This window comes from Panthera onca, chromosome B4 (assembly GCF_046562875.1).
Source record: "Panthera onca isolate mPanOnc1 chromosome B4, mPanOnc1 haplotype 2, whole genome shotgun sequence".
Lineage (NCBI taxonomy): Eukaryota > Metazoa > Chordata > Mammalia > Carnivora > Felidae > Panthera > Panthera onca.
In genome coordinates, this window is record NC_138345.1 from 30,280,477 (window position 1) to 30,301,666 (window position 21,190).

A 21,190-nucleotide genomic window follows, 5' to 3' on the forward strand; every position below is an offset into this window, starting at 1 on the left:
TTTCTTTTTTTTTTTTAATGTTTATTTTTGAGAGAGAAAGAGACCAGGGGAGGGGAGAGAGAGCAGACAGAGGATCCAACACAGGTTTTGCACTGAAGAGAGAGCCTAAAGTGGGGCTTGAACCCATGAGCTGTGAGATCATGACCTGAGCTGAAATTGGACACTTAACCAACTGAGCCACCCAAGCACCCCAATAACTGATTTGTTTCTAATGGTGCCCAGAGAGCCACTAGAACCTAGGTTTGCTGAATGTGAGTCTTGTACACTTTTCGCATAATTTAGCTTGGCATTCCCTAAGATCGGAGCCTGAGACAAGGTCTTTGTACAGATAGTTTATTTGGGGTATCATCCCAGGGAATAGTACAAAAGTGCAGGGAGAACAAAACAGGGAAGTAGAAAAAGCCAATAATAGTGTGTTGCTGAGAATTGTCCACCCAAGGGTTAAGTGGTGGGAGCATTCATCCATCAGTGCCCAATCTCCTTTGGTTGATAGTGGCCCCCAGGGATGTTAACTCCAGCTTGCACATGTGCACTGGGCAATCCCCAGTAGGTATGGCGGATCCCAGGGGACAGAGATGAAGAAGGAAGCCTATACCAAGTCATAGGTTCAAGGTGGGAAGTGAGTGAGAGCTCAGAATGAACTGTCCTCCCAGAGGTGGCTAATATCAGAGGTGAGATTTTAAGAATGTGAGTCACAAAACCAGAAGCACCGGGAGTATTCGAGAACAATGATTTGTTCTAGGAAAGTTCTAGAAGATGTTAGAAAAATGTTAGGGAAAGGAAGATGACTAAATAATCATGATTTAGTTGTACAATAAATTAATAAACACCCAGCAGCAAAAATACAATCAGGTTGAAGTCTGTGTTTCCTTCAAGCTCCAGGCACTTTATAATTCTATGATAAATCATAATACTGGTAATAGATTATTATAATAAGGGTTACTTTTATTTTTCTTTCAACTCATAGCTGTTATTAAATTTGAAATAAAAAAGAGGAGCCTTTAAAAAAAATAAGAATACATGTAGAACTATTAAGGAAATAGGAGAAATATTTTCCCTGTTGAAAAGCCCTATAGCATTGAACAACAATGTGTAGATCTTATCGGTGTATGAAAAAAAAAAAAAAAAAAACCTTCTCCTCTATCTTATATTTGTGCCTGGGGCTTGCAAATTAAACTGACAAAAGACAGATTCACAGGAGAAAAGGCATACAAATCTTATTTGATGGTAATATTTTAATTTTATATGCATGGAAGCCTTCATAAAAAAAAGTGGGGGGGAAGAACCAAAGTGGTGGTTTACCTAGGGGCTTATATACCATTTTAACAAAGGGTGACAAATGTTTGGAGAAGTGCCAAGAGAAAGGAAAAGGGGTTTGTGCTTCTGGGAGCAATAAATTGTGGGAAGATAAACATATAGGGAAACTAACATAAGATAAAGATTATTTTTGTAGGGTTTGTTTGTGTAGACCCATCTCAGTGCTAACTTTACATCTCTAGTGAAAATGGTTGCTTTTTTTCTCCTCTGGTATGGGAGAGGAGAGGGAGAAAACCTTCACAAAGGGATATTTATGTCCCACTTTTGGGAAGGCAGATGGCAGAGGGCAGGGAGCTCTTGCTGAGTTTGCTGTTTTTTTAATTGCCTTTGACTCAACACAATCCTTATTCCAATGTAGCAGATTTTGGGGTGGCATATTCTCATACCCTTCGTAGGTAAAGCCCGCTCTCCATGCATTGTTACTTATATTACCTCTTATCACAGGTTAGGGCAATTTGCCAGAGAATACTTTAGACTTTGGATGTGGCCATTGTTCTAATCCCTGTACTGATAATCCCCAGCTCAGGACCCCGTCCATTTGTACATGCTCAGAGTAGAAAAGGAAAGCAGCTTTAACTTTTAATGTGATGTGTTCCTTCAAGCTCATCCTCCCCCCACCCCCCACTTCTTTTCAGGGCTCCCCTAATCATGCCTTCATGATATCCACTTCAACCTCCCAATATGTTCTCACCTGTCTTCAATGGTAAGGGCCAGTGTGGAAATATAGTCCTCCCTCCAGAAATAGTAACTGTCTTCCTTACACTCTCAAGGACTCCCCTTGCTGCAGGGCCAAGCTGATAATCTATTTCAGACTGAAGCATTTAAGGCTGGTCATGGCAGATCAAGCCTCCTTCCGAAGTCGTGTTTATATTTTAACATGAATTTTGGTGTTGTGATTCCAACTAACAAATAATATGGAAATTACTGGAACTGTCAGGGCCAAAGAAGGAGATTCTGGAGGTCATGAAAGATGTTTTGCCTCAACTGCCCATCCATGAAATAAGCCTTTCCTGGGCCAATAATTTTGTTCTGAAATGCCCATTCTACTGGAAACATTATTCTCTTTTTTTCCTTATCTTGGTCATGAATGTCATCACCAATTTGGTTCTGAATCCAGAAAATGGACACCAGTGTTCATACTTTCTTTTTTCTAACTTTTCCCCATCAAAATCCTGCCAGTTTTCCAGCCTAATCATCTTACCAGATTGAACGTTTCTCTTTCACTTGCTCTAATTGAGGCTTCCAGAGAGAGCCTCATGTAACTTCTGCCTAATCAGCATACTGCCTGCTTATGCGCATTTCCACTCCCTGCCCTCAAAGTCTGCATTCTCGTCCACCTGACACCTCTGTCTGATGGTGTGATCTTCTGCCACCCTCTCCCCACTTTGGAGACCACACTATACTCTCTCTTGACTCCAGGTTTTCACACCTACTTTTACTCCTGAATAGATGATTTATTTTCCTTCCTTTCTCTTAAATACTCTCAAAGCTTATTATGACGTCTGGAAGCTTTCCCTGACCCTCATCCACTTGGATTTGGTCAGGTGCCCTGACCACATACTCCAGCTGCCCTGCCATGTTGGTCTCCTGTATGGCTGCTGTAACAAATTACCACAAACTAATGGCTTAAGACAACTGAAGTTTATTCTGTTACAGTTCTGGAGGCCAAAAGTCTGAAATTGAAGTGTTGGCACAGCTAAGCTCCCTCCAGAGGCTCTAGGGGAGAATCTGTTCCCTGTCTCGTCTAGCTTCATGTCTCCAGTGGCATTGCTCTGCTTGTGACTGCATCTCTGTGCTCCATCTTCACATCGCCTTCCCGTCTGTGTGTCTGTCTTCTTCTCTCTTATAAGAATACTTTTCATGGCATTTAGGTCCCATCTACATAAGCCATGATTATCTCCTCATCTCAAGATCCTTAACTGAATCACATCTGCAAAGATAGCCTTTTCCAAATAAGATAACACTCACCAGTTCCAGGGAATTTTGTGGATATATTGGGCAGAAGACATTTTCAACCTACCACTTCAGTACTACTCTGATGGACCTGTCATTGTGCCTTGTAATTATTGTTTCTTAAATTAGTTGCCACTTTATATGACTTGTCAGCCTTGTTTGCCTCTGATCCTCATTTAAAAAGAACCACTCAAATCTCTTTAGAAGGTCAAGGACACTAAATATTTAACTTTAGCAGACCCCCTAAAACTGATTTTCCACATGGTCAGCCCCATCCCTACTCTCAATACACTCCAAGTATCTTCTTTCCCAACAAATTCTTCCCAGGGCAGAAGGCAAAGGAAATTTCCTCTCTAGTTCAGGACATTCTCATCCAGCAGATGATCCCTTGGAAGTGTTTTTATTTTTCATGGGCTTGACTTGGCCTAGCCCAACTTGCTGCTTCTCCTGAAGAACCTCCCCAAAGGAGTCTGCATCCCTCGAAAGACCATCATGCAAAAGAGCACAGGTCATCTGAGATGCCAAAGCACTCATGTGTGCTTCTCCATTGGGACCAATAGTGGCTTCCTCCTTCTTCCTTGGCCTTGGGAGGAAGGACTCCATAGAGTTACTACCATGCTTGCCATTGCTGGCCTCACTCAAGGTATCTGAAATATCCCCTCTCTCAAAATTTTCCAGGTACTTCGCCTCATTTCCCAATCCTCACCAGCAGAGAAAATTCAAATTCTCTTCAGTCTCTGTGGGCAGTCTTTAGAAAAAATAATAATTTCAGCCTTAGGTTCAAGTGTTTATTCCAAGACTCTTTTCCTCCTTATCACAGCTCAACTAAATAACCACTTTCTTGTCTCTTTATTAATGGAGATCACTAGTTGCAGAGATCCTGACCCTGTGACATCTTTAAGAAGCCTCCCTGACACTTTCAGGCCCTGAGGAATGCATGCTCCTGATTTGGGGCATAGGTCAGTACTCCCCAAGGTCCTTATGTAGAGAGTTCAGACACCTTTAGTTGCATCCTGTAGACCCAGTGTATTTTAGCAACATAAGATACAGCATAGCATAGCCTTTAAGGAAGCTGTGTAGCAAATCATCCAGAACTGGATCTTCAGAACATTTATGTAAGTCTCAGTTTCCTCTCCTATTAAATGGAACAATACTGACTCATATGGTTACAGTGAGTTTGGAATGAAAACATGCTTGCATAATAAAGAGGAATTTCTCCAAGATACTTAGAATGCACACGATGTTTTTGTCCCCTCTACTGACTACAGACTTTGCCAAAAAGACATTTTTCTTGGCAATTAATGGTCATTTCTCCCTGGTTTTCACACAGAACACCTTTGGGAGTTGCAATCAAATGGAGTCCTCATGTAGCAGACTTCTAAGTGGGATTTTTTTTCTCTGTTACATAGGAATTAGAGGATAAAACCCCCCAGTATGTGTCAAAAAAGATTAAGTGCTCCATAGTCTTAAAAAATCCAACCATATTTGTGACTTTTTAGAGATTGAGATTGCCTTCAAGAAAGAGAGACAGACATCTTCTTTCTTTACCGGATGCTTGCTGATCTATTAAACTTCAAACCCACTCTGCTTCTGCCAAGGGACTGGAAAGGAGTTAGGGGATTTCTTGAGAAAGCTTGACATGGGTCCTCAGGCATTTAGACATGCAGGTGAACAGGCAGAGATCTCCAGAACATCTGGAGATTTCCAGAGGCAGTAAGTAGGCTTCTTGGGAAACATTGAGAAAAGGATTTAAGAAGGAAATACAGGTCGATGGGCTTTCAGCTCTCCAAGGTCTTTGAAAAAAGAAAACCTTAATGGTTCTCAAGCTCCACAGGAAGTACCATGGCAATAAGAGAAGACTAGGCTGGAAGTAAGAACTGGTGAGTGTGCTGGCGAGGAGGCAAAGTGAAGAGAGACACAGCCATCCCTCTTAACTGGGATCTTCAGCACAGAGAATAAAACTGAGTTCCTACAGGGGAGACCTCCATTTCAGCAGAAGTGGAAGCCAATGAACCAGAGAGAATCCAGACATTTCCCCATCACTACTGTGCTAACAGTTAGAAAACATGGCACTCTGTGCCTATATTGATAGCCCTTTTCCCCTCCACCTTCAACTTTTCAAGAGGGTAGGATGGGAGGAGCAAGGAAAGAACAGATGAAGTTCTTCCTCACTCCACGTGCCCCTGGCCTCCTGCCAAATCCAACCTAGGGATGGGGGGCCCGAGATTTAAACTGAGTTTGAGGTTGGCTCATTAAATTGAATAGGCTTTTATTATTATATACTTTTAATTGTAATAAACTGTACATAATATAAAATTTATCATTTGAATTAAAGTGTACACAGTTCAGTGGCATTAAGTACATTCACAATGTTGTGCGGCCGTCACCAAAGCATTTTCCATATCCCAAATTGAAACTCTGCACCCACTAAAAAATTACTCTCTGTTTCTTCCTCTCCTCCCCCTGCCCACCCTGCACCATGGCCTGGTAACCTCTGTTCTACTTTCTATCCCTATGAATCTGCCTGTTCTAGGTCCTTGATATGAGTGAAATCATACAATATTTGTGTTTTTGTGTTTGGCTTATTTCAGTTGGCATGTTTTCAAGGCTCATCCACTTTGGAATGTGTACCAGAACTTGATTCTTTTTCAAAGCTGAATATATGCATATGCTACATTTTGTTTATCCATTCATCTTTTGGTGGACATTTGGGTTATTTTCACCTTTTGATAAATAATGCTGCTGTGACTCCTGTTTTACAAGTATGTGTTTGAGGCCCTGATTTCAAATATTCTGGGTAATGCCTAACTAAGAGTAGAATTGCTGACTCTAATAATAATTCTACACTTAACTTTTTCAGGAACTGCCAAGCAGTTTCCCACAGTGGCTGCACCATTTTACATTCCTAAATTCACATTCTGGGTTCTTCATCCTCTTCTCCAACACCTATTGTCTACCATTTTTGGATAATAGTCATCCTAATGGTGACAAAGACTGTCTCCTTGACCTAATTTCAGTCAGACTCCACTCCTCTGAGCCTTCTTTTTAACTGGGCCTCATCCTTAGGGGCTATTTGGCCTGAATTGCCTAGTCCAGTTGTAGCAAAATCCCCTTTCTTTGTTGTCCCCTCCCTAGTAATTTCCCATCCATTGATCATCCCCCAACAACTCTGTTTGATAGCTACATGTCCCCAACTGTCTTTCTGTGTTTGGAATGGAGCAGATCTCTCTCCCCTGTTGCAATAGTCTTGACACTTACAATAAATTCTTCCTCCCCATTTTAAAAAGTGTCAGAACAGTTTTTTTTTTCTATAACAATGGGTGTAAAGTTGTATCCCATTGTGATTTTGGTTCCCTAATGGCTAGTGATGAGCAGCTGAATGGGTTCTTAATATCTGAAAATATATGGAAATGATGGCATCTGCCTTAAATTTAAGGAACAGGAAAGAGATTTTTGACAGAGTATTGTCAACATACTGAAAAAAATAGAGAGACAGATTTATGTTTGCCTTTCACCAATAATGCCCTCCTCCACTACAAAATACCCTTCTCCTTACTTATAGACAACCACTGTGGGGCCACATCTCTCCCTTCATTCTCAAAGCCTGAAGTTTCCATCTAACTGCTCCTCCCCTCCTTAAATTCCAGGTAGTCCCTGTTTGGACCTAAATTTTTAAAAGGTCAGGTTTGTTAACTGTTCCCTGTAAGAGATAAAAACACAGGCCTTCAGCACTCAACTAACCTCTTAGAACATGGATACGCAACAAGAAAACTGGATGAAAAGGGAGGTGCATGGTGACATCACATCTTCCTGACTCCATCCCTGAGCCCTAACCTGAAAGCATTCTTTTCTTTTCCTCCAAATGACAACATCTGCCCCGGAAGACAGGATGACTAGGGAGAGGGAACTGACTGGTGGGCAGAAACCTGGAAGAAAAAGCCAAAGCAAGTCTAGTTTTATTGATCATACAGATGAGAATGGCTCACCAAGAAGGCAGGGCAGTATTGGCTATTGGAATTGCAGACATAAGAACTCTCTTCAAAGAAAACTACTTCATAATCCCCTATGGGACTAATGTCTGCAAAGTGGCACTGGCCTTTTATGAATTGTATTAATTATACTCTTAAACTGTATGCAAATTGCAAAATCATTTTTTTCCAATTGAGTTAATGAAGCCCTTTTAGTGCAGGCAAACTGTCAGCAGAAAATTAGCCAAGCACATTGTTTGCAGATAAGAGAAATTTGGTTGAGGGTTTTCCTGGGTTATGATTGCAATACGTTCTGAGATGCCTGCTTTGCGATTTTTCTTTTCCTTGAGTGTGATCCATTTCCTTCTGACTGAGCTGGATGTGCAGGGGACTGTCACACTTTCTGATGGTGTTTTATCTATCACTGGGGAGCTGCAAATTCATTCTCAAAGTCTCAATACTGAGAGATGTTATTATCACTTGGAAACTTTCATTGAAAATAAGACAGTCTTTGAAGGTGGTTGGCTGCTTCTTGACTGCTCTGACCTTCTGTCAGCTTGGGCCTCTTTTCCTCTTGAACTCCAAGCTGCAAAGGAGAGAGTACCCCTTTCATACCTTCCAGCCCACTGCAAAGGGACCCCAACTCTGTAAGAAGCAGAATTCCTCCACATTCTTCTGACCTTGCAGTCTGGAAACCAGTGGACCTGAACTATTGGGCTTGTGCTTTGTTGATATTTTCAAGAATTTAGGATGCCTCACGGCATAGAACAATAGGATGTCTCCTCCAGGCAGGGCAGTTGCAATTATCCACCGCTCGGGGAAGCACCTTTCTCTGTGCTGTGGTCTGTAGGAAGCATTACTCTCTACTATTGTGGTAGTACACAACCCACACATCTTTTCCTGGCAGACTTTCTCTCAAGGACTAGTCAGAGAATGCAAATAGGTGAAGTTTGTGATTAGCGTTTTATAAATTCTCTATTCTCTGTTTCATTTCCTCAGGGCTGTCATGGTGGAAGCAGATAACCCAATGAAGTAAATTCACATTAAAGGAAAAAAGGCTATTAATGGTTTAGTGTGCTATCTCCCAGATGATTTATCTTTTATTGAGAAGCTTTCAGAAACATTCAAATGTTCCTGATTAAAAAAAGAAAAATTGGAAATATCCACCTGAAGGTCAGCCAGTGAGGGAACTGTATTTGAGTGAAGAGCTTTCTACTTGGGCCTCTCAAACAAGACAACTCTGGCCACTTCAATCAAAGCAAGAATATGTCCACAGCCTCAGGTCACCACAAGATGGGATTTGGAATTGGTTTTGTTGTTATACAGTCCCAGACACCAAGGTGACTCAAAAACTGCATATTTTCCCTTTCCCTACTTCCCACCATGCTGAATCGTCCTTCTTTCTGCCCAGTCTTTGGAGTCTAAGAATTCTTTGCTTCACTTTAGTCTGATACTTACCCACATCCTCTCTCAAAAGGTAGAGCTCTCTACTCCATAGCACCTGCTGCTGACTAGAGTCCCCTTGCAAGAAAGCTGAGTCTTTTCTGTTCCAGACCCCTCAATACTGACCCACTGGAAAAGGCCTGCGTTCAGTCGGCATGAGATCATCTGGCTTCCCTAGGGGACCGAGCCTGCATCTTGGCTAACTTCCCAGCTCTTTGTACAGTCTATCCCAAATTATTCCTCTTCCACATAGGACTCTGAATGTTCCAGAATGTCCAATATCTTAAATCTGCCTAAATTAACATCAAAGAAGCCTTCCCGGTGTGGTTCCTCAAACCACACATGGTTAGTTCCTGAACTAAATCCCAGGCTCATTCAGGTCATTACACAAAAAATTATGATTGCTATCTCATTTTATCCTCACAACAATCAGAGTGAAGTAGATAAAATAGACATTGCTATTCCAGATGAAAAATAATTACAGATAAACAAATGGAGATTCAAAGTGACCTGCCCCCAGTCACACAGATAACTAGTGATGAAGCCCGCCGGAAGAGAACCTGTCTCCTGGCTTTTGTTCCAACTCCACTACCTTTCACAGTGCCAACCTTATCTCTTTGTCTATCAAGGTTGATTTTAATCCAGAGAGATTATTCCCTTGGCACACTAAACTCCTGGCTCTATTGGCTAAATAATACTTTAAATTTAAAGGTTTCTTCCAATTTCACAAAATAGAACCAGTTTTATGGATGAAGGTACCAGTTTCCAGAAAACATACAAGGTAACATATTGGAAGATAATTTAGATTTGAATTTAGAAGAAAGACTTCATGCTTCCACCTTCGTCAGAAAATCCATGGTGAAACCAGGTACCTGGTCTTCATACCTGGTGAAATGCCCCCACCCCCACACACTGGGGTTTAGTGGGTAGTGCACACCCATAGCCTGCAGAGCTCTCTCCATGACATCTTAAAAGAAATGAGACAGAGCACTCAGGACTGACCAAGGGAGGCACATATTTTGAAATCCATGAATTGTGTGATTTTGAGAGAGAACGGGTGTCCAACAGTTGATGAGTAAAGATCTGAATGTTGTGAAGACCAGAATTTTTTTAAACTACTTTCCATTCCAAGTCCCAAGATGAATGTGATTTGTTTATTCATCTGTTTGGTTAATGTTGGTCCTATTTTACCCAGTATCATTTAGTTTGGGTGTCAGCAAATGTTTTCCCTAAGGGACTAGCTGGCAAATATTTTAGCTTTTACAGGCCACAGGGTTATGTAAATGAAAGGGCGTGGCTGTGCGCCAATAAAACTTTATTTACAAAAACAGGTGGTGGGCCAAATTTGGCCTGGGGGCATAGTTTGCCAGCTCCTGGTTTAGAATGATACTGTCTGTGCCTTTCTAAATTTAAAAAAGTTACAACATTCATTACCAGCAGGGAGCATTCTTATAAACTCCTTCCATGCTTGCTCAAAACCATTATTCTAAGCATAAGGGCCTCACTAGAAATGAAAATCCACTGACATCAAGCCAGAAAATTCTCTTACTGAATTCAGAAATAAAATCTGTTTATCATTCCACTTTGAAAACCAATTTATTGCTTAAGAGGATGTACCTCTATTAAAGATGTAATTAATGGAAACAATTTGCATTATACAAGAATTTTAGAATGTGAGAAGATTCACCTTGTATAGGGAAAGTTAGAGGGTTTTCATTCACTGACAAAGGTTACCTTATCTAAGCAACCTAATAAAGGCAACTGTGACAAAGAAGCATATGCAATTAATAAACTTTAATTAACTTTTCCAAATTGGCTACTATTTCCTTTATATTCTAAAATTTTTAAATGATAGATAAAATATAAATAAATTTGAAATTTTATAATAATATAAATATATAAGGGTATATAATTTATCCTAAGAATATATAATATAAAGATATATAATATTTCTTAGTGATTTGCATGAATGCTGTTTATAGGACAAGGAGCACTTGAGTAGGGTTCAAATGGTCTGAATAGTTCCCTGCATTTTCATCTATGGCTGACAGGAACCTACCTCCTCACTGTTCTGTTACACTGCCTCCCAGAAGTGCGGGATGCTATTAATGGGAATATGTTGCTCAAACAAAACAAATGGTGTCAAGAATGAAAAAAAGTTTTAGAACCTCTGCACTAAAGCAATTAGGTCCTGTGCATCAGTGATAATGGGTTGACTTTCTATGTGTTTGGGTTTCATAGCAGAGACTCAGACCCAGAGCACGTTCAGGTACAGTGGCCTGTCTTTTCTCTCCAGGTGTTCCCAGTGGCTGTATCTTAATGTAGATTGGGAACAAAGGACATGTTAGAACTGCCAAGTACCACAGTCAACTTCTCAAATGCTATCAGCTTTGCTTGCATCAGACATCAGTGAAGAGAGTAAAACACGTGAATAAAAGCAAAAGGTCTGTAATATGCAGGGCTTTATTAGGCAGTTCTGAGTGAACTCCAAACAAAATGTGCGAAAAGATGAGGCATCCCGGAAAGACAACTCTAATCAAGTCCGTGTGCCTTAGTGAAGCTCTACATCACAAAGGAAACAGAAAACAGAGTCCAGATTGGGAAAGGTGTTCGTCTTCTGCCAGTACAACATTCTTACTCCCTACAAATTTACTGAATCTATAAAGACCTGAAGTTAAGCTCCTCCCAAGGCCAGATTCAATGTAAGCGCTGGTTCTGTGCATTTAATTAATGATCTTTGTAAATATTTGAAAGATCAAAATCGATTGCATGTGCTCGGCATTTCTGCAGGAATAGATTCCAAACTTTAAGCAAGGAGACTGCCCCTTTCCGATTTCATCTGTGGTAGTTGAGGCGAGTTCGTCCTGTAAATGCACATCCTGACGCATGAAGCAAAGGGCCAGGCTCCCCAATTCCTTTCAAGGTTTTTAGCAGTCTTCATTGAAATAAATGTACCGGAAACAGCAGAAGTAGAAAATGGCACAAGGCGATAACGTTTGCATAAAGAAGCCATTAGGAAGGTGTGCCAATGGAACAATTGTGTGATGTTGCATAACAAATGCACACTTTCCTTTAGTTATTTTAAAGATTCCATTTATCTAGTGTTTTTTTTTTTGCATTTAAAGAGCATGATGCTGAATGATTCTCCATTCCTGAGATGCCAGCTCTTCTTGAAAAAACATTCACAGAATGATTCAAAGCATAATAAAAGAGTAAATCCAATGTAATATTTATCCAGCCTGAATTTTCAGCTTTAATACATCCAAAGCCACCCCATCCCCCAATTTGCACAATCACAGCTTAATAAAGCACATATTTTAAACAGGCTGTTAAAAATTGGTGAGAAAAGCCAGAAACAGAGCCACAGAACTCCCTCAAATGCCTCCAAGATGGAGACCACATAGACTAGAAACTGGCTGGAACTTTCTAGGCACTGCCTTTTAAGTCCCTCTCTAGGGTAGGAGCTGAAAGGTCTCCATCCCACTGAAGGCAGAGCAGGGGTGGTCCTGGGGAAAGGCTAAATTCAGTTCACTGTTCAAAGAAGAATTCATGCAAATGCTTAATAAGTACATGGAAAAGGCAGCCTCACAAGTAATCAAGAACACAGATTAAAAGGAGAAATATGTTTCTTGTCTATCAAATTAGCAACTAGTACATGGCCTTCTAACTGGTTTTGCTTCCATACTTGCCACCCTACTGTCTCATCTGAGATGCATACAGCAAGCAGCCTGAGTGATGCTGATAAATCTTGAGAAGCATGGAGTAGCTTCTCTGGACTTCCTAGCCTTGGTTTCCCACTAAGAACAACCCTCCATCACCTCCTGCTGACTGGCGGCCACTCCAAGCACCTACTCAGCTCTTTCCCCTTCTTGCTGCTCTATTTACAGCTTTCCCACCAGCCCTTGAAACTGTGGAGCAACACCAACCTCCTGGCCCTTGTACCTGCTCTCCCGGCTGTCTGGAATGCTATTTCCTTGGATCCTCACAAAGCTTCATTTCTCTCTGTTCTGGACTTAGATGTTGTCTACCTAAACTATTTAGATAGCACCTCCACTGAAACAGCATCACCCCACCAGCTCCCTACCCTGCTTTACTTTCTTCATAGAACGTATCCATCCCTGCATAACAGTCTACTCTATACTTATTTACTTTCCCTGTCTTCCCACAAGATCTGAGTGTCTGGAGGACAGGAAATTCTTTTTGTTGTTGTTTGTGACTATATCTCAAGTGCCCAGAACAGCACACGATAAATATATGCCAATGGAATGGCTTTCAGTGGCTCAACCCAGGATCATCAAGGCTATTCTACCTGTGTTCCCATGCAAGGAAGGTGGAGAAAGATGTGGGCACAGTCATGATAGGAAATCATCTGGCAATGTTATCCAACACCTGCAAAGAGTTTATTTTTTTTTATTCAGTTTACCCACTTTCAGAAACTTACACCAGAGCAATAATCAAAACATTCAGGTGAAGATTTCAATATAAAGATACTTATTAAAGTATTATTTGTGACTATGACAAATGGAAATGACTGGATAAATAGCAATACTCCTAATATAGAATGGCTACCACTTTTTCAGAAGTTATTAAGTGTTGGGTAAAAGGCTAAGTTTTTAAAATACTCCACAAACTAGTTGTATCCAATTTACAGATGAGGGCACTGAGGTAACTTGTCCAAGGCATCATTTGATGAGTTTTATGAAGCATGGGGCCTCAAGTTCTTGCTGCCTGGACTGAGCTAAGAAATAATAAATTGGATCTGACTTACAAAACAATGCCAAGCATTTGGTCTTACTTGGGGGGGGAGGCTGCCAAAGCGAGTGGGGAGGCAAGGGTACCCTTGAGTGGCAGGGATCATGGTTGTTCTTTCAGCTCTAAGCAATCCCAGATCCCCCGGGCCGTGCACCGGGAACTCAGTCTCCCCAGGCCTCGGAAGTTCGATGTGCGCAGCCCGAAGACTTTTGCAAACATTTATCACTGACCTTTAATAGATCAACATTAAGCAAACAAACTTCTTCCTCTACACCCCCCTGCTCTCCCTTCTTCCTATTGTTGCCAGGGTCGATGGTTTCCTCTGAGTCCCTGAACCGATCTCCGTGGAGTCTCACTCATTTCCTGTCCAGGGAGCCTTGGCATCTGATCTGCAGGCCAGAAGCGGGCTGGGGAGCCAGCAGCCCCAGGGTCTGTTTCTCCTTATTGTCTTCAGGGAGACCGTGGGCTCCCCTCCCACCCCACGCACTGTCACGGGAACCAAGCCCTTGGGTAGGAGGCCATCTGGCCCTGCTGCCAGACCTGTTGATGGGTTGGCTTCCACCCCTTGCTCCTGCCTCCCACCACACCCTTCATGCCCCCATCCACAAGAGGAAACAGCGTCCCATATGCTTGCAGCTTCGTTGACTCTTCTAGTCCTCAGCTCCAGATGGTCTGGATTCACTTTTCGAAATGGCTCTGTCTCTAATTCCCCATTTATTGTTCATGTGCTCATTTTAAGATTGTGGCCCATTAAAAAAAAAAAAAGATTGCATCCCATTCCATGTTTTCTCCTTCTACATTTTGAATTATTTTAATTTAAAGCTGATGCTGCTAGCTAATTAATCAAACTTCTGCCAGCCACATGCACGTATACATCCTCTGTTGAATTTTAGTGTATGTGAATGTGTGTGTGTGTGTGTGTGTACGTGTGAGTGTGTGTGTGTGTGTGTGTGTGTGTGTGTGAAAGGGAAAATTCCTTTCACATGGCCTCTTGTCCCCAGAAATCTAAAAGTTTCTTTGTCTTGGCGTTGTCCCAGCAACACCACTCTCTGCCCTTTTCTTTGGCCTATTCTTAGGGTATTTTGAAAAAAAGCCTAAGGATTCTCGCAGTGCTGATTTTCACAACAGCGACAAGAAACAGGACCAGCGAGGCCCAGTTAGGGAAATCCGAGTTTACCCACCTAACGGTTTGTGGGAGATAAATTGTAAATCCTTTCCATAGTGTCCCTCTCCCCCTTCCCTTGCTCCTTTTTGGCATCTCCCTTCCCACATTCCCCTCCCTCCAGATAGTTAAGGACCCCTGAGGGAAAGCAAAACCTTCAGACCATTTCACCTTCACCTTCCTTAAGTGTAATTCCTCAGAGACTTTGTGGGAAAAAAAAAAAAAAAAGCAGGAATAGTGAACTCAACAAGCATTCATTCAGAGTTGATGTGCTAGAGTGGCCTTAGGGAATAGCCCTACCATTGAACATTTCACTTTAGTATCAGCAATATCTTAATCCAAAAAGTCATTAATATAGATCCTTCAGTCCGACATAGTGGGAAAACATGTTTTGTCACCTCACTTCTGTTTATCTTTTGGCCTGTCTCATAGGACCATCAGGTAATGCCTTCCCATGCATGAGGGGGCTGGATGTGGTGAGCTGTGTTCTTGGAGATGACTCCATGAAACTCTTCGGGACTGCTCTCCTCACCATGGACCTTCTCCTGGTTGCATGCATGTTCAAATGAACAAATGAAAGATCAAATGTGAATATGGATTTACTGTCTAGTAGTGAGAATCCAGCATGAATTTCTTCCTTATTCTTTGACTTAAACTGAGGTGTTTTTTTTTTCTCTTTGATGAAGCAGGATGAACAGCAAAGATGAGGTGACTATGGTGAAGCCAGAGGACAGGGCCTCCTTTTTAATATTGTTTTTATTGATGAACAGCCATCTAACTCCATTTCCTGGCTCTCTCCCCAGCTGCAGTACACTCAATTATATTTTTGGGATTGTGTGCTACAGAGATCATTCTGCCTTATTCTTTTAAAAACTGGTTGGGATTTCAAACAAAGGGGAATGCATTTTTAAGGAGGAAGGAGAAGGGAGTCAAAACTGCTGTGTCTTTCTGATTGCAGACCAACGACCGGTGAGAATGCAAAATCTGCCTGGCTGGTGTTTTTGTCCTCATTTCAATTTCTCCAGCACTGAAGGATGCCCTGCTTCTCTGCTAGAAGATGCTCTGCTCTAAGAAATACAAAACCCCCCCGCCCAGTTACTAGAAAGAAGACTACATGTGGACTAGCGTGCAAGGCAGACTGGTGGGTGACCAGACCCTCACGGTTCTCCCACACTAGAACAAGCAGTCAACTCAGACAGAAAGACAAACAAACAGCCAAATGAATCTGCCAAGGCCAATAAGTTAAGAAGGCTAGTTGATTCATGTGACTTCAGTGCGGTAGGGTGGGTGGAAGTGTCAGTAGACAAGAGACCTAGGTTTAATTTTTAGCTCTGTCATCTGCTACCTACAGTCATGAAACACACCTTTAGCATCCCTTGGAATCTTTAGTTTCCTTGTAAGTGGAATGAGGATGGGAAAATCCTGCCCCATTGGAGCCATCAGAAGGATCAGGTAAAATGTCACTTGTGAAACCCTAATTTTAACTGTAAGTGTTAAGGATATATAACCAGTCCGTCTGTGTGATAGTAAGTAGTTCAGACATAAGGGAATGTCCCCCATGTCCATCCCACAAAAGGGAAGACAACCTGTGGGGTTCCTGAGTATGAAGGGGAGAAGAGGATAACACACAAAATTGGGTGACTTTGAGAGTAGCATGACCCTTTCTAACTTTAAATTTTTAAAAATGTTTTAATGTTTATTTATTTTTTTTAATTTTTTTAACGTTTATTTATTTTTGAGACAGAGAGAGACAGAGCATGAATAGGGGAGGGGCAGAGAGAGAGGGAGACACAGAACCAGAAACAGGCTCCAGGCTCTGAGCCATCAGCCCAGAGCCCGACGCGGGGCTCAAACTCACAGACCGCAAGATCGTGACCTGAGCCAACGTCGGACGCTTAACCGACTGAGCCACCCAGGCGCCCCTAATGTTTATTTTTGAGAGAGAGACAGAGAGTGCAAGCAAGGGAGGGGCAGAGAGAGAGGAAGACCCAAAATCTGAAGCAGGCTGCAAGCTCTGAGCTGTCAGCACAGAGCCCAACACAGGGCTCGAACTCACAAACTGCGAGAGCATGTCCTGAGCTGAAGTTGGATGCTTAACCAACTGAACCACCCAGGCACGCCCCCTTTCTAACTCTAAAGGAAACCACACATTTCCTGTATAGTTTCGTAGATGCTCTAGAATCATTGTGGCGTCCATTCTGAGTCAGAAATTCAGTCTTAGCATTGACGGTGTTTCTCAATGATGCAATACCTCTGAAAAGAACAATCTCTTAAAAACACACAAGGCTTCCCACAGGCCTCCATTGATTGGGCAATATTAGGCTACTCCTTCTCTGGTGAAGAGAAAGAAACACATATGATTTATGATAACGTGGAGTGTGATTCACTTGCTGGTGCATCCGCTTCTGGCAAAATAGTATTAGCTCTTAATACTGCTAGCTAAGCATTTCTCAACAAAACTTCATAGGCCTATGAACCAGCTGCTACTGGAGGGATTAGCTAACATACAAGGCTGAGTGGCCCCATCCAAAGTTATTTCCAAAGATATACCTTGGGGATTCATAGTGGCAGTTTTTTAAATTTAAAATATTGCACAGTTTTCTGTACTTGAGTCCTTTTATGTTTTCTTGTTACTGAATGCTCCTTTGAAACCAAAGGTATTGATATATTCTACCCTGCAGGGAAATCAATAAAAACTTTAATCACAAAATTAAATAAAAACCAAAGCTACTGACATTACATGGTAACACTCACTGAAGCAACAGCTTGAAGTTTTATGGTTCTCCTGCGGCTGGACTTATTATTTGTAAGAAAATCAATATCATCTTTAGAGTAATTTGGGATGCATCTTGTCATCATAGAAAACAAGTTCCTGGTAGACTTTACTAAAAAGGTAAGAATGAAGCATCAAACTGTGTTTGCCCATGCAGAAAGTGATTATTCCTTGATAGTGGGAAAAAAATAGAAGTGGGATGGCCACAAATGACATCTCCAACTGTGTCTCAAAGCACGTCATCATCTAGACGTGGCGGTCTAGGGCTCTAAACCACCTTCTACACACACTCTGATCTTATCAATGGGTCAACAGGCCTTTCCTGGAATGATTAAAAGCTTGGGGTAGTACATGATTTGAAATGTCCCCAGGAATGCAGCACATTCTTCATAGAACATACAGTAATATTACCTTAGTGATGTTAGGTAACAAAGCATCCTATTTCACATCTGGGGTGTTTTGCAAGTCACGGGATCATAGAATTGGATGAAACCTTAAGAGGCATTAAGTCCAATAAGCCCAAACTCTCTGTGATGCAGAGAGCATTCTAGAGTGTTCGTGAAGGATATAATTCCTCTTAACTGTCATGTTTTCTTTCTCATCATTCATGGCAATGCATATCCAGAAACATGTGTATGTATACAACCTTTTATCTTCATGAGCCACACGTTTTCCAGTTCTAATGAATTATCAGGCTGAAAGCGTGTTCTTCTCCTCCATAAATGTCTGCGTGGTAAGCCACAGAGTGTAAAGTGAAACCATTGGCAGCCTGAACCATCAAGAGCTTCCCAGACAGTGATGTGGTAACACACTTTCAATGAACTTTTAAGAGAACCCTGAATCGCTGCAAGTTTACTGGAGTCTAACTCAATATGCTCTTGTCCCCTGTGCTCTTGTGTTAGATCTTCAAAATGGCTTTTCTCAGAACTTGGGACTGCTTGCTCAGAATAGAAAGCAGAACCAGAGAATGAGACCTGCTTAATATATGGCAAGCACCAGTTGAATTAAGAGCGGAGGTTTTGAAAGTCAGGAAATGAAAACCAAAAGATTTTGCAAGGGTGAGGCCAATATTAAACCCAGCCAAAGTCAGCATTTATAGGCTTGGAGTCATCAACCTTGAATCAACAAATCAGGGTTTGGGGCACCCGGTGGCTTAGTCAGTTAAGCCTCTGACTCTTGATTTCAGCTCAGGTCATCATCTCAAGGTTTGAGGACTCAAACCCCCATATCAGGCTGTGTGCTATCAGAGCCTGCTTGGGATTCTCCCTCTCTCCCTTTCTCCCTCTCTCCCTGCCCCTCCCCTGCTCACGCACATGCTTTCTCTCTCTCTCTCTCTCTCTCTCTCTCTCTCTCTCTCTCAAAATAAATAAATAAACATTAATTAAAAAAAAAATCAGGGCTTAGAATCCAGACAGTAGGTGTAAGGACTATTTCCAAAAGCTCCTCACATATGACCGTGAATCATAAGGTACTTAAGGTCTTTACCACTTATTGCAGAGATTGCTGATCAGTGAAACATCTCCAGGAATTAAGGTGGAGGTAAGTGAATAAAGGGTGTGGAACACTCCAGGTCAGTAAGAGCAAGAAACCAAAAGGTCAATTAGATATGTGATGGCTTCTGTATCAGTACCCTAGGACATCAGCACTTTTGTCCTAATGTTCTCTTTTTGAACAACTTTCCTGATTAAATAACTAAGGCCACTTCAGGATAATTTTCTAAAGGCATGCTGCTCCAGAAGGTTCTCTCAGGAGAAGAATAGAGAAGAATTCACATCTTCTTCTATTGTAACCAGGTGTCCTCCAGCAAACCTAACCAGATAGGCTTGTCCCCATTCTCCAATCCATAATCTCCAGCTCCAATATCCTTTTCTAATGTGAAACACAAACAAACAATGAAAACTCTATACATATTTCTGTCACTGAGTTTAACAAATTGCATTAAAATGGTTGTACCATATGAAATTGCCAATATTAATCATTTTTGACATAAAAATGGCAATTTCATATAGTTCAAACTAATAATTATCTGCTTTTGTGCCTATATCCTCAGCCAGCTCATTTGTTTGATTTTCTGTTTATGTAATCAAATTTTAATAGGTCTTCACACATCACTGGTTTTCAGTCATTGTCTGATGAATACAGGAATGAATGAATGAAGAACCTGAGCTTCAGGACTTGAGCCATCTTTTTGAAGAAGACTGCTGGGGCTGTATATTTGACAAGAAAGAAGTTATGTGAGTTAGAAACAACTCTTTGATCTGATAGAACTATAAACAGTACATATTTCTGGATAATCTATTTCCTCAATAAAAACATGACCACACTGACAGATAAGCATACTATTTTATGGCCCAGCCAAATAATTTTCCTCTCAGATTAACAGATCTTCCAATACCTCATGGGATGGGAATCAGACCTTGGGTCTTGTTCTTTCATTTGGTATTTACATGTGGTCCACTGACAACCAAAGCCAATCCATTTTAGCTGACGACACTGGGTTGAAAATTTTTTGCACTGCAATGTTCCTGGTTAGATGCTGACAGGTGTGCAATTCTTATTTCTTTACTAAGTGTTCTCTATATCAAACTCACAACCATGCTATTTCTCTTCTGCACCTGATTCAGTGAGCCCTGGCTTATTTGATACTTGTGATTAGGCTGCCTTAGTCACTAATTAGCAAAGTTTCTGAGGAATCTGGCAGAAATGTCTTTAAGTCTAGATATTTTCTTTATGATTATGTGCAGAATTTTTCTTTTTTTTTTTTTTAAACTTTTTTTTAACGTTTATTTTTGAGACAGAGAGAGACAGAGCATGAACGGGGGAGGGTCAGAGAGAGAGGGAGACACAGAATCTGAAACAGGCTCCAGGCTCTGAGCTGTCAGCACAGAGCCCAATGCGGGGCTCGAACTCACAGACTGCGAGATCATGACCTGAGCCGAAGTCGGCCGCTTAACTGACTGAGCCACCCAGGCGCCCCGTGTGCAGAATTTTTCAATATTAGTTAGAGACACTCTTCTAAAACAACATGATAATTTCTAGTGCAAACCTTGTCAAGAGCAAAATGAAATGACCTAAAATTGAAGATAAGCAACCTCTTGGGAAAAAATGGAGATGGACAAGGAAGAGAAGTAAAGTCTGAGGTAAAATTAGCAAATTTGTTTTTCTTTCTGGTTGTCATCATTTTTTTTTCTTTTGGTAGGTATTGTGGGAATGGGCTGAAAAATACAGCAATTTTGGAAAAAGTAAACAAAAGTTCTTGATATTAATGTTGAATTTCCCTCCTAAAGTTGATGGGACAACTGTTCTGATTGGTCATCTTTCAATCGTCAGCAGTAAGACCTGTTGAAAGTTTAAGAGACAGATACCGTCATTCCCTGGAGGGTCAAGGAGAACAGGTGACATGCGGGGAGGGTGTGTTCAGTTACTGCTTTTGAGGCTCAGGTCCATAACCATTCCAGATTGGATTTCAGTATTCACACTGCTTTGGTTCAAAATACCAAAGGGAAAAATAGTTTTAGAGATAAATCTCCATATGTTTGTATAGGCATATTTTACACCAACCAGCTGATTTGCGCTGGACATTCTCATCTTCAGCACCTTTCCATTATGAATCAAATAAGATTAGCAGTTTATTAGTAGTGAGTAATATGAGTGGGTTAAGAAATAAAACATTAAGCCTGCTTTAAAGTTTCAAGTGGACAGTGAAAAACAGAGCTCTGTTTAGGGACAACAGAATTTTGTCTTGCCCTGCCCCTCTGGGTATGCCAGATTTAGGGGATCAAGAATAACAGGTGGTGAGATCTGGGATAATGTGCATGTTTG

General features: G+C 41.4%; 2 protein-coding genes across 12 annotated transcripts in view; both read right to left on the reverse strand.

Moving 5' to 3' along the window:
* LOC144616831 (uncharacterized) overlaps nt 1-17,960 on the reverse strand; it is a 35,541-nt gene extending 17,581 nt beyond the window's left edge. For 2 of the 11 annotated variants that reach the window (XM_078449203.1, XM_078449200.2), the window contains exon 1: nt 17,780-17,960. The gene's annotated coding sequence lies outside the window, so the exon portion shown is untranslated. The remainder of the gene's footprint in view (nt 1-17,779) is intronic. The other 9 variants (XR_013556570.2, XR_013556567.1, XR_013556571.2 and 6 more) reach the window with 9 other exon arrangements.
* NRP1 (neuropilin 1) overlaps nt 1-21,190 on the reverse strand; it is a 503,454-nt gene that overhangs the window by 430,173 nt on the left and 52,091 nt on the right. The gene's annotated exons all lie outside the window — the stretch shown is intronic.